A 13,909-nucleotide genomic window follows, 5' to 3' on the forward strand; every position below is an offset into this window, starting at 1 on the left:
GAAAAAGAATAGATACATACGTATATATATGTATAACTGAAATCACTGTGCTGTACACCTGAAACTAACACGATATTGTAAATCAACTATACTTCAATTAAAAAAAAGATACTCTTAATTTGCTCATAGCAAGTATATCTTAAGCATAGCAGGCACTTGTAGTCTTGATGTTCTCCAAAGACAATCATCCTTTCTTTCAGCCTATGCAAAAAGAATTGACCACGGATTGGAGGCCTACCCCACTTTTCTTCCACGTGGGAATAAACAGACCAGGAGATAGGAGGCTCAATGAGGGTTGACTGGATGCATAGCCCCATTGTGAGTGCAGAGGTAAAGTAAGAAAATTTTAAGCTTTCAAAGTTCAAATTTTGATGATTAATGCACCCCTTACTTGCAAAAGCTTGGCTGGATAAGCGTTTCTGGGAGTAAGAACGGTAAATTGTGAAAAGGTGGCTTGCAGGCAGTGGAGTCTGATAGATCCCGCAGCTGCAATGACTGTTTCTAATCAATCTTACAAGTTAGTGGGTACTTAAAGAGTTTAATAACAAACACTGAGCGCTTACTTCCCAGCCCTGCGGAAATTGTCCCAAATATTGTAGGAAATACCACTCCCACCCCCCCAAAAAACCCAAACAAAACCCAACCACGTTTCCACCTTCAAAAACCTTAGGACTTAGCATCTGGAAGGAATCGCTGGGATGCCACGGTTTCCAGGTCGCTCAGAGGGGAACCAGAGGCTCAGCGAATCAGGAATCGCGCATCCAATGGCGCTTCTCCTACTCCCCACGTGCTTTCTGGCTCCGTCGTTCCCACTCGCGCTTCTCCATTAACCCGCGTTCCGTCCTCGCACGCCGTACAGGTCACACCTAACGCTGGCTCAGAAGGGCCACCGCGGGCTCAGTAAACCCGGGCAAGAACTCCTCCCCGAGTCAAAAAGCCTAGCCGCGCGGCTTGGACCTTGCGGTAGCACGTAGCCCTCATCCTTTCTCTTCCGGACCTCAGTTTGAATGGGTCCCTTTATTTTAGCGAGAGGACCTTGCGACTAAGAGTCGCCTTTCTCTGGGAAATGTCAGTCTTTAAGGTCCTCTGTCCCAAAGGGATCCCGGCCGCTGAGTCCCAGCAAACCACCTCGAACACCCTGCTCCGCCGCCGGGAGCGGCGCGACCGGAACTGCGCAAACGCGGCGCCGCTGACCACACGAGGTTCACTTCCGGGGGTCGTGCAGCCAAGCTCTCCAGGTTGGGCTCTGTCTCTCGTGTCCGCTCGGAGGCCACCTCCCTCCGACCGGCCCGGCGGGACCGAGCCGAGCCGCGGGGCCCCCTCCGGCCCGGCCATGAGTGCGGCCGCATGATGCGTCCCTGCCTCGGCCGCTGCAGTCGCCGCCGCCGCCGCCGCAGGCCGGGAGGAGCCGCAGCGCCGGGCGACCCCGCCCGGGCCTCGGGTGAGTGCGGTGGGCCGGGGCGGGCTGCTCGCGCCCGGGTCTCCCGGCCACTCCAGGCCCCCGTCCGCCAGCCCCGAGCCCCCTGCTCCCTTTCCTCCACCCCACCCCGCACCTACGACCTTCCCGAGTTCCTCGGGGCACCTCTGTGCCAGCGCTTGACTTCTCTTCCAGGTGTCTCCTTGTCACTCCTTAGTGCACCTTTCGGGGTAGGGCCCGAATTGCAGCCCCAGCTTTTTGCCTGACCTTGGGTGTGCCACTCAGGGCTCCGAGCCGCGGTTTTCTCCTTTAATAACTAATAACGGGGTTGTCGTTGGAGTTAGAAGAGTGGCAGTAAATCCTGTGTAAGCTGTAAGGAGTAGTTTATAGGCATGCGTTACAGTGGGCTTCCTCTCACGTCACCCATGGCTTCTCGAATGAATGCTCCAGTTCTTCCCTCCCTTGTAAGTTTTAATTTTCCTTTTTTATTCTTTGCCCACCTTCTTCCTTATCTTCCCTTCCCCTGCCAATGATCTTTGGGGGATTGCCTGCCAGGGCACCTGGGACAGTCAGGTCAGCTTTCAGGGCAATGTTTGCATCTTTTCTTGCTGTCGCCAAGGCTCATCTCTCCTGAGGCGTCATTGCTGCTGAAACTAAGTCTCTTTTCGCTGTCGGATGGACACACTTTATTGGCTTATGGGTAACCAGTTTTTTTTTGGCGGGGGGGGGGGGGTAAGAACTGTTGACGTAGCTGCTTTGTAGCTTCTTTTACTGACCAGGTGGTGTAAAGGGCTGTCCAAGCAATGCTACAGTGTTTAATGTTTGCAGTCTGCTTAGTGTTTGTACTTAATGTACATAGATTTATCTGTTTTACTACTGCTGTCTCAAATGGTCTAGAAATCTGGGCCAATGTATATTTCTTCTTAGACTCTTCACCTTGAAGATGATGAATTTAATCTGTTGATACTTTCACAAATTTTATTTGCTTAAAGTCACCTTTTTAAAAGTCAGATTTAATTTTTTTGATTCTGTCTTAACAAGGTTTACTTATCTGAAGTCGCTTTTTTAGAAAGTCACCTTGGGGACTTCTCTGGTCGCTCAGTGGTTAAGAATCCGCCTGCCAATGCAGGGGACACGGGTTCGAGCCCTGGTCTGGGAAGATCCCACATGCCACTAAGCCAGTGGGCCACAACTACTGAACCTGCGCTCCAGAGCCCGCAAACCACACCTACTGAGCCTGCGAGCCACAGCTACTGAAGCCCACACGCCTAGAGCCCATGCTCCGCAACAAGAGAAGTCACTGCAGTGAGAAGTCCGCGCCCCACAACGAAGTGTAGCCCCCGCTCGCTGCAACTAGAGAAAGCCCGCGCCGTAAATTTGCTTCTTAGGAAGTCAGAATACTTTTTTTATTTAATATTTATTTATTTTGGCTGTGCTGGGTCTTAGTTATGGCATGCGGGATCTTCGTTGCAGCATGCAAACTTAGTTGCGGCATGCGAACTCTTAGTTGCGGCATGTGGGATCTAGTTCCCTGACCAGGGATCAAACCCACGCCCCTTGCATTGGGGGCGCGGAGCCTTAGCCATTGGACCACCAGGGAAGCCCCAGAGTACTTGATTAAAGAGAAAGGCTCTTGGGATATATGAAAAACGGAATGGAACAGACGTCTTAAATTGCACCTCTTGAAGATTCTGGTAAATAGAAGCGTCTAGTGACTGACATTTGGGTTGTGTGCTTTCAGGAGTGAGGCTGGTAGGTGGGCTTTTCAGTTGTGAGGTGGAGGAGCATGAGACTATTTGATAGTAATTTCCTAAATAATTCATAAATCAACAACTGGAACTCTTTTTCTTTTTTCTTTTTTTTTTTTTTTTGCGGTACGCGGGCCTCTCACTGTTGTGGCCTCTCCCGTTGTGGAGCACAGGCTCCGGACGCGCAGGCTCAGCGGCCATGGCTCACGGGCCCAGCCGCTCCGCGGCATGTGGGATCTTCCCGGACCGGGGCACGAACCCGTGTCCCCTGCATCGGCAGGCGGACTCTCAACCACTGCGCCACCAGGGAAGCCCAACAACTGGAACTCTTTATGCACACATCTCACGTCAAAGCAGAGTGGGTAGAGATGTATACAGAAGTTTTCTTTTGTTATTTTTTATTATTATTTTTTTTACCAATGACTCAGAGCCTGCCTCGATTACAAGGAGTGAATTGGGAATTTTCAGCCTTGCTCATCAATGCACTATGAAAGCAGAAATCCTCTTCTAGAAAGGACAAATATTAGCATGAATAGAGTGACCCTGTCAGCGACAGAGAGAAAGTACTGAAAGGAACTTTGTATAAGAGCGGTCTTGAGCCAGTCAAAAGTCTGGACACGCTTTTACATTCTTTCTGAAACTTCCCTGCAAGGCTTGGACCCTTTGGTGACATAAATCACATAATCTTTGTTAATGTGAGGAAACGGAACGAGCAGTAAGTTCACATGTGAAGTTAATGCTTGGGATGAATTGAGAAGTAGTTTTCCTGATGATTCCAGAATTTCCCTGCTCCAGTCCGTGCTGAGCAACTCTACAAGATAGTTTTCTGAAAGCAGCTTTTTGGGGGTATGTTTCTTAAAAGTAATGTTTTAATTACAGAGGTAATACATGCTTGTTTTGTTAAAAAAAAAAAAAAGTTCGAGCACTAGAGCAGAGCATAAAGTATAGGATGTAAACACCCACTCTTGTTCCCTTTTGTCCCCAAAGCCAGTTTCCAGGGTCAGGTTAGCAACTTGTGTGTGACCCTTCAGCTGAAGCACCTGAGAGGAGTTTGGGCCACCTGCAGAGTGGGTCAGCTACAAAGTTGAGAGGGAACAGTCCACACAAGACCACCGTCACTTCTGACACCAGTTCCAAGTCTGGGGGTTCCCCAAGCCCCCCTCAGGTTCGATTACTAGCTAGCAGGCCTCACGGAACTCACTGAAAGCTGTTGTGCTCAGAGTTATGGCTTATTAAAGGCAGCTGAGTGAAGCGGCTCTCAGGACAGGATCTGGGGCTGCACCAGACACGGAGCTTCCATTGTCCTCTCCCCAAGGAGCTGGAACGTGGTGCGTAACTGGTGTTGGCACGAGACACTGTGCACCGGGTGTTGCCAACCAGGGATGCTCACCTGAGCCTTGGGGTTTGGAGTCTTTATTGGGCTTCTGTGACATGGGCATAAATGATTGATTGATTGACCGCCCACAAGGTTGATCTCAGTTTCCAGGTCAACTGATCCTGCGTGACCCAGAGCCCCACCCTAAATCATGTTGGTCTTTCTGGTGTGGCCAGTCCCCACCCTAAATCAGATGGTCAGCCGATGATAAAGCCCAGGCCTTCATTTGAGCATGGTTAGATTCTTTATTACACAGCATCCTTCCTTCATTCATGGTACCTTCCTTTAAAATATACTTTTTAAAAAGAGATGCAGACTCACAGCTATAGAACAAACCAGTGGTTACCAGTGGGGAGAGGGAAGGGGAGGGGCAAGATAGGGGTGGGGGATTAAAAGGTACAAACCATCGTTAATAAATACGCTCCAAGGATGTATTGTAAAACGCAGGGAATACAGCCAAATTTTAAGTTTTTTTATTTATTTGCTTTGTTGCACCGGGTCTCAGTTGTGGCAGGCGGGCTCCTTAGTTGCAGCTCATTGGCTCTTTAGTTGCAGCATGTGGGCTCCTCAGTTGTGGCAGGCAGGCTCCTTAGTTGTGGCTCCAGGGCTCCTTAGTTGCAGCATAAATGGAATATAACCTTTAAAAATTGTGAATGTCATACACCTGAAACTTACATATTGTAAATCAACTATACCTCACTTAAAATTATGTATATATGTGTATATATATTATATACACACACACCTTTTTTGCTTTACCATTGACAGAGGACTCTCCCTTATAGATCATAGAGCAGAGGCTGCTGGGAGAGTTCTCTCAACTTTGACTCCATTCCAGCTGAGAGATCTCTGAATGCCCATCAGTCTTTTTCTTCCCCTTGCCTCTGAGGAGGAGAAAACGCCTCCTTTCCAGTTTAACATGTGTCTGTACTTTGGTCTGCCTGTTAGGGGATGGCATTTAGTCACTTACTCTCACTTGCCTCTGATTTTTTTTCTCTTTCACTCACTTCTTTGCCTCTATCTACAGACGTATTCTTGTTTTGCTTACTAGTTCATTCTATTCTTGAAAAACCTCTAGTAGAATTTTAATAATTGTCTAATAAATCCAGACTCTTCATGGGGCCAAGATAATGCCTTATATTGGTACAGCACCTCACAGTTTTGAAAACACTTACCCTGCAGTGGTTTGCACATAGTGGGTGCGTGGTAAATAGGCAGAGAGCGAGAGTCTTCTAATTGGAGGAAACAGCGGGAGCAGAAGCACAGAGGTGTGAAGAGGCCCGGCAGGGGAAGCAGGATGAATGCTGCGTGGAAGAGCCTGGAAGGGCAGGGGAGCCAGATTCAGTGGCACCTTGAATGCCAGGGTCCCAAGGTTTGGCGCCTCTGTTGGTTAGGGTCCTACAGAGGTACAGCCAGAGGTGAGGGTGCCTAAGCTTGGGTTGTGAGAAAGGTGGGAAGGGAAGGGTCAGAGCTGTAAGCAGGAAGCGTGGGCAGCATGTAGGAATGAGGGAAGAAGAGGCCTTGTGTCAAGAGCTTAAAAGGTGCTTAGTAGTGCTTCCCTGGTGGCGCAGTGGTTGAGAATCTGCCTGCTAATGCAGGGGACACGGGTTCGAGCCCTGGTCTGGGAGGATCCCACATGCCGTAGAGCAACTGGGCCCGTGAGCCACAACTACTGAGCCTGCGCATTTGGAGCCTGTGCTCCGCAACAGGAGAGGCCACGACAGTGAGAGGCCCGCGCACCGCGATGAAGAGTGGCCCCCGCTCGCCGCAACTGGAGAAAGCCCTCGCGCTGAAACGAAGACCCAACACAGCCAAAAATAAAAATAAATTAAAAGAAGGCTCAACATTAAAAAAAAAAAGGTGCTTAGTAAATACTGGCTGTGTGAGGAGTGTTATCAGTAAATGGAAGGAGAGGCCAGCTCTGTGTTAAGCTGGTGGTTTGGGTCATTCTGGGACAGGGCGCAGTGCGTTTGCAGACCTAGTAATAAGCAGGGGCAGGCAGGATAGAGAAGCTTCCAGTTTCTCTTGAGACAGGCTCTTACAGTATTTCTGGTCGGGACGTTTTGAATTCTTAGCGGTCCGTATTTCCCAGATTCAGTGTCCACGTTACGGAACATGTTTTCTGAAACCAAGTGCTCAGGGAGATGGCGTGTTTTCATGGAAGAGCGTGGGCTTTGGAGTCGGAACAGCCCCGACTCCACACTTCGCTGGCCGTGAGCTTGGGCAGGGTACTGCAGCTCGAAGGCGCAATTTCCTCATCCCTTAGCGAGCACCTCGTTTTTAGGGTAGTGGCAGGGTTCACCGTCGTGATGTATACAAAGGTCCTGACCCATGGCAGATGTTCAGTAACTGGCCTGTCCTCTCACGTTTCAGTATCTTACATTGTCGTTAACTTGCATCTGAGAGCTAGGTTCACTGTGAGCGGGTCAGATGGGCCTCGTGTTGCAGGTTTCGGCAAGTCTGATGTTACAAAAGTTCATTTCCTATTAAACAAAGAAACCCCATTTAGGAAGATAAGGAAAGAGGCGGGGATTCACCAGCTTGGTTCAGGCTCAGCTTTTCCCTGGGACGGGACACTTGAAGCGTTTGGGGACTCTGGGGTTCTTTTTGTCTCTGGCTTTGGAATTCTTGAGGGTTTAGTTACCATGTTGGGATTAAAAATAGCTCCTCCATTTGACTTTCAGGCTGTGGCTCTGGTATGGGGATAAAGGTGGAAGCTTTGGCATTTGTGTACACGTGCCTTTGAGGCTGCCTCGTGCAGCCTGTGTGCTCCCAGTGACACACCCAGAAAAAGCCCTGCCAGCGTGGGTCTCTCTCCTTCCTCCCCTTCTCCCTCTCCCCGCTTAACCCGTCCACGTTTCTCCCCCTTCAGCTCCCCGGACCGTCTGACCCCATCCCATCCCACCCCGCCCCAGGCCTCCCACTTTGACCCTCTTTCTTACTCCTTTCCGGTTCCTGTGGGGTTTGTTTTTGCTTTCCTTCTCTCACTGAACAAGGGTTTGCGGAGTTCGGGGTGTGCTGGGGATATTACGAGAACATTCTGTTGCGGTGATGACAGAGGAACGAGACAGCCCGGGTGGGAGGGGAGGTAAGAGGTGCGGTCCACAGGCTCCGGGCCAGGTAGGGCTGTGTAGCCACAGGGTGGCCTTTGGGTTTTATTCTAACCACAGAGGCAGCAATTGGCTGGTTTTAATAGGTGAGGGAGTGGCAGGACCCGACTTACATCTGTAAAAACTGGGCCTGGGTGCTGATCGGGGAGTGGGTTATGGGTGCACAGAGGCAGTGAGTGTGGAAACGGAGCACTGGTTTGTGCTGCCCGGGCGGGGCAGCCTTGATCTGGGTCGGTGTTGGAGGTCCAGCCCGCAGGACCTGCTGACGGGTTAGGTGTGGGGAGGTTGGGAAAAGAGTGGAATGAAGGGTGTGTCCTGGCTTTTGACCTTGGTACCATTTATAGAGACAAGAAGGTAGGCTCAGGAGGTTTTGGTGGGTGGAGGGGTTTCTGCTTTGACCCTGCCGTGGGGTTGCTGAGTGACGGACTGGAGACGCCCAGTAACGCGCTACGCTTGGCAGCTTCCCACGGGCATCTCCTCTGACTACATGGGCCTGAGATCCTGTGCGATCATTCAGAGCGCATGTAGCTTAAGAGGACAACCCAGGACCCAGCCCAGGCACCACCACAGTTCGACGTCTGTGGAGGAGAAGGACCTGGCAGGAGGCTGAAGAGTGGCTGCCGGGATGGGGAAAAGCCCAGTGTCGTCCCCTCCCCACCCCCGTGAGGCTGGCTTTCCTCTCCCAGAGCCTTGGCTCCTTGTGTGTTTCTCAGTTTGCCCTGTTTTGTTTTAGTTTGAAAGACCTTTCTGGAAAGGTTACATAAGTTTACTGTTCACAGTGTGGACAGTGTGCCGGCACATTATTGAGACCTGGCTTTTGTTCACTTAATATTCCATTGGTTTTTTTCCCTTAAAGGTTAATATTCTGTTCTTCAGATTCAGTAATTTGAGAAGAAGATACTGGTTCGTATGGCATACATTACTGGTATGGTTTGAAAGCACAAACTAAATCTTTCATGACTGCAGATTGATGGAAAGAACATACAAGAACATAATTGCAGTGGCACTGAATGCACTGGAGCCAAGGCACTGGGGTAGGCAGTCTGAATGCTCCATTCTTTTTTTTTTTTTTGCTGTACGCGGCCCTCTCGCTGTTGTGGCCTCTCCCGCTGCGGAGCACAGGCTCCGGACGCGCAGGCTCAGCGGCCATGGCTCCCGGGCCCAGCCGCTCCGCGGCATGTGGGATCTTCCCAGACCGGGGCACGAACCCGTGTCCCCTGCATTGGCAGGCGGACTCTCAACCACTGCGCTACCAGGGAAGCCCAAGAAACTTTTTTTTTTTTTTAATTAAAAAAAAAATTTTTTTTTTCTCCTCTGAGTTCTTAAAATTCCACCTTGCAGGCTTATTTTTTGGTCATACTTATGTATCTTACATCATACTAAGTTGAGAGAATATCAAGAAATTGAAAGAATGAAATTTAGACTAAATGATGGAAAATGTACCATTGAAGAGGATAAATCACACACACACACACACACACACACACACTCTCTCTCTCTCTCTCTCTCTCTCTCTCTCTCTCTCTCTCTCGCTCTCTCGCTCTCTCGCTCTCTCTCTCTCTCTGCCGACCTGACTCCCTTGCACATCCTCCAGGCCTCAGGACCTCCAGTCCCTTGCAGTTTCCTGTCACCTGGCTTCGCAGGCTGCTCCCCTTCGTCCTGCCCTCCATGGCGAAACCCCAACCCCTGCAGGGCTTTGGGTCCAGGCTGCGCTTGTGGATGAAAGGCCTGGCTGTTGTGGCATTTATTGGGAACCGGGGTTCCAGCGCTGTCTGGCCCACGGTGCTGAGTTTCAGCTCTCTCTTGCCACCTCCCCTACCCGCCTTCCTTTTTCCAGTCTCAGTCGCCGTCCTCAGCTTTTCTCCACTTCCAGCGCCCACAGCCCACCTCCTGCCGCTCAGAACGGCGTGTGGGGTGGGATCTGCTTTAGCTCCGCGTTGTCCATCTTCTCCGTACCCTCTCCCCCACCCTCCCCCGCCTAGGGAAGAAGGGTCCCTCTGCTCTGTCAGCCCCTGCGTCTGCAGACCGGGACCCTTATTCTTTAAAAACAGAAAAAATGAGCCTATGTTGCTTTTGTAGTTGCAGGAAAAGCTCAAATAACCATAAAATGAGAAAGCAAAAAGCAACCATGCCAGGACCTCTTGGTTTATAGTTTCTTAATCTGATTGTTTAGTTGGCTTAACTAGGCATATCGTCCTCAGTCTCTCTCCGTTACATCTCTTTGGGGCTGTCCTAGGCTTTTTAAAAGTGTGGCCTGTTCAAACCGAGAAGCAGCGTGGTGGGACTTGTGTGGAGGTCCCAGACTAACTGGGGGTCCGGGGTGGCTCATCTGTAAAATAGGGAGACCAAGTCCTTCTTTAGGTTCATCATAGCTTTTCTTTTTTTTTTAAATTTACTTATTTTCTTTTATTTATTTTTATTTTTGGCTACGTTGGGTCTTCATTGCTTTCATTGCGCACAGGCTTAGTCGCTCCACAGCATGTGGGATCTTCCTGGAGCAGGGCTCGAACCCATGTTCCCTGCATTGGCAGGCGGATTCTTAACCACTGCACCACCAGGGAAGCCCCTATGATTTCTTTCCTTCTACTAACTTTGGGTTTTGTTTGTTCTTTATTCTGTAGTTGCTTTAGGTGTAAGTTTAAGTTGTTTGAGATTTTTTTGTTTCCTGAGGTAAAACTGTATTGCTATCACCTTCCCTCTGAGAACTGCTTTTGCTGTGTCCCACAGGTTCTGGATCATCTTGTTTTTGTTGTCATTTATCTCTAGGTATTTTTTGAATTCCTCTCTGATATCGTCAGTGATCCATTGGTTGTTTAGTAACATATTGTTTAGCCTTCGTGTATTTGTGGTTTTTTTTCCCCCCCCGACCGACCTTCCTTCCTTCCTTCCCTCCTTCCTTCCTTCCCTCCTTCCTTCCTCCCTCCCTCCCTCCCTCCCTCCCTTCCTTTCTTTCTTTCTCTTCCTTTTTCTTTCTTTCTCTCTCTCTCTCTTTCTTTCTCTCTCTGTTTCTCTGTTTCTCTCTCTTCCTTCCTTCCTTCCTTCCTTCCTTCCTTCCTTTCTTTCTTTCTTCCTTTCTTTCTTTCTTTCTTTCTTCCTTTCTTTCTTTTTATTGGGACTTCCCTGGTGGCGCAGCAGTTAAGAATCTGCCTGCCAATGCAGGGGACACAGGTTCAAGCCCTGGTCCGGGAAGATCCCACATGCCATGGAGCAGATAAGCCCGTGCACCACAACTACTGAGCCTGCACTCTAGAGCCCATGAGCCACAACTACTGGGCCCACGTGCCACAACTACTGAAGCCCACACACCTAGAGCCCGTGCTCCACAACAAAGAGAAGCCACTGCAGTGAGAAGCCCGTGCACTGCAATGAAGAGTAGCCCCCGCTCGCCGCAACTAGAGAAAGTCCAAGTGCAGCAATGAAGACCCGACACAGCCAAAAATAAACAAATAAATAAATATTTATTTTTAAATATTTGATTATTTATTAGATTGCATCAGGTCCTTAGCTGTGGCATGCGGACTCTTAGTTGCAGCATGCATGTGGGATCTAGTTCCTGGACTAGGGATCAAACCTGGTTCTCCTGCTTTGGGAGCGCAGAGTCTTAACCACTGTGCCACCAGGGAGGTCCCCCGAATTGATTTCTAATCTCATAGCACTGTGGTCGGAAAGATGCTTGATATGATTTCAGTTTTCTTAAATTTACTGAGGCTTGATTTGTGGCCCAAGGTATGATCTGTCCTGGAGAATGTTTCATGTGCACTTGAGAAGAAAGTGTATTTTGCTTCTTTTGTATGGAATGTTCTATAAATATCAATTAAGTCCATCTGGTTTCATGGTCATTTAAGGCCTGTGTTTCCTTATTGATTTTCTATCTGAATTATCTGTCCATTGATGTAAGTGGGGTGTTAAATTTCCCCACTATTACTGTGTTACTCTCGATTTCTCCTTTTATGGCTGTTAGCATTTGCCTTATGTATCGAGATGCTCCTGTGTTGGGTGCATATATATTTACAATTGTTATATCTTCTTGGATTGATCCCTTGTTCATTATGTAGTGTCCTTCTTTGTCTCTTGTAACAGCCTTTATTTTAAAGTCTATTTTGTCTGCTAAGAGTATCGCTACTCCAGCTTTCTTTCGATTTCCATTTGCATGGAATACGTTTTTCCATCGCCTCACTTGCAGTCTGCACATGTCTCTGAGTCTGAAGTGGGTCTTTTGTAGACAGCATATATACGGGTCTTGTTTTTGTATCCATTACGAATCCCATTAAATTTTAGGTAATTATATGTATGTTCTTATTGCCATTTTGTTAATTATCTTGGCACGAAAGCACCTCGCCTACCGTCTCATTGTGACTTCTCTTTTGTCTTTGAATGTAAAATATCTTTTTTGGTAGGTTTCGGTCTTTTTTGTCGATGATCGTTCAGCAGTTCGTTGTGATGTTGCTGTTTCCGTGAGAGGAGGTGAGCTCGATCCTTCTACTCCGCCACCTTTTCCAGAATTGAGGGGCTGCTGTTAGTTTGGACGCTTGCTGTCTGTTTCCTCAGCACCTGCTGGCCTTTATTCCCTTGATACATACGGGGTGTGCAGGTGCAGCCGCCCTTGTGCGCTACGGGGAGGGCGGGGGCAGCACTTGGCGACTGCTCGCAGGTCTCTTAGCGGTGGCCTGTGCCTGCCTCTGGAGCCCACGATGGCGGCAGCGACTCGCGCCCGCCCCCAGAGCTCCTGTAGGCAGTGTCCTGTTGCCTGGGAGCGCTCGTAAGGAAAGAGAGCTGGTGGTCCCTCCCCTCTCCTCGTGCACCCCTCAGTACGGCGCCTTGGCTCTCTGACAGGCCCCGGCTTCTTCCGAGCACACCCTCAGTTGCCACAGTCCAGCCTCTTCAGCTGTCTCCGTGCATCCCGCCCCGGGCCTCTCCCTGGGTCTGACCTCCGAAGCCTGAGCTTCAGCACTGACGGATGAGCGTCTGAGGCTGGGGAGCGCGGGGTGGCGGCGCCGACCTTCCGTGCAGGCTGCTCTCTGTGCTGCCCTCCGCAGACTGGTTCCTGTGCTCTCCTGCTAGGCTCCGACGCTCGCCGCCTGTCCAGGCTGATCTCTTCCACAGCTCCCTGCCTGGGGCGCAGGCCCCATCTACATTCCTTTCTTTTTCTTTTTCCTTTTGTTCTACCTGGTTAGCTGGAGGTTTTCTTGCCCTTCGGGAAGTCTGAGGTCTTGTGCCTGCGCTCAGGAGCTGTTCTGTGGGAGCCGTCCACGTGCAGATGTGCTTTCCACGTTCCTGTGGGAGGAGGTGAGCGCCTCGTCCTACTCCTCCGCCATCTTGATCCCGTCCTCTTGTTTTATTTATTATTATTTTTTTACTAATAAAGATATTTATTGGAACAGTATAAAGGGTTTTATATAAAATGAAAACGAGGTATCACATCAATTAAATACTTGGACAAAGCAATCATTTGTTACACAAATTAAAATTCGTTGCAGAAGCCACGTTAATTCTATTTATTGGGAGCCAGTGAGGGTGAAGTCAGCTTACACAACAAATAGAATTCTGTCTTGTTGAGAGGTTCATCGTAGCTCTATTATTTTTTTTAATTAATTTTTTTTTGGCTGCATTGGGTCTTCGTTGCTGCACACAGGCTTTCTCTAGTGGCAGAGAGTGGGGTCTGCTCTTTGTTGTGGTGCGTGGGCTTCTCACCGTGGTGGCTTCTCGTTGCGGAGCGCGGGTTCTAGAGTGCAGGCTCAGTAGTTGTGGCGCACGGGCGTAGTTGCTCCACGGCATGTGGGATCTTCCCGGACCGGGGCTCGAACCCGTGTCTCCTGCACTGGCAGGCAGATTCCCAACCACTGCGCCGCCAGGGAAGCCCCATTGTAGCTTTAAATGAGATAATACATAGGAGGGGAAATTGAAAAATTGTTCTTTCCTTCCAGCTATGTATGTCCTTGACTTAACCACATGGAAACAAATTTGCTTCTCTAGTTTGCTCACCACCCAGTCTGCAAGCTTCTTGGCTCTTTACCGAAACTGCTGGGAGGAGGTCGCGGCCCCTTGGTGTGCTGTCTGCTCCAGCCAGCCTTCCTGCTCCCAGCCCCTGCTCGTCCCCTGCAGGCCCCGCTCCCCTGCTGGCCCTGCGTCTGTCAGCTCTGCTCTGGGGCATGGCAGCCGCCTCCCGGCTGCCCGTCTTCCTCCTTCCATCCTAATCTTAGTTTGTCACCAGTTATCTTTCTAAAACATTTGTCTGTTGACCGAAGTTCCAGTCTCCCTT

The 13,909-nt window shown here is 49.7% G+C and overlaps 1 protein-coding gene across 3 annotated transcripts in view; it reads left to right on the forward strand.

Annotated features, from left to right (window-relative positions):
• Nucleotides 1–1,290: 1,290 nt before the first annotated feature.
• ZDHHC7 (zDHHC palmitoyltransferase 7) overlaps nucleotides 1,291–13,909 on the forward strand; it is a 31,276-nt gene continuing 18,657 nt past the window's right edge. The window contains exon 1 of one of the 3 annotated variants that reach the window (XM_082862506.1): nucleotides 1,291–1,441. The gene's annotated coding sequence lies outside the window, so the exon portion shown is untranslated. Of the gene's footprint in view, nucleotides 1,442–7,562; nucleotides 7,629–12,700; nucleotides 12,937–13,909 lie in introns of those variants that run through there. The other 2 variants (XM_082862507.1, XM_082862508.1) reach the window with 2 other exon arrangements.

Source organism: Leucopleurus acutus (assembly GCF_964270905.1).
Source record: "Leucopleurus acutus genome assembly, chromosome: 20".
NCBI classification, from domain to species: domain Eukaryota; kingdom Metazoa; phylum Chordata; class Mammalia; order Artiodactyla; family Delphinidae; genus Leucopleurus; species Leucopleurus acutus.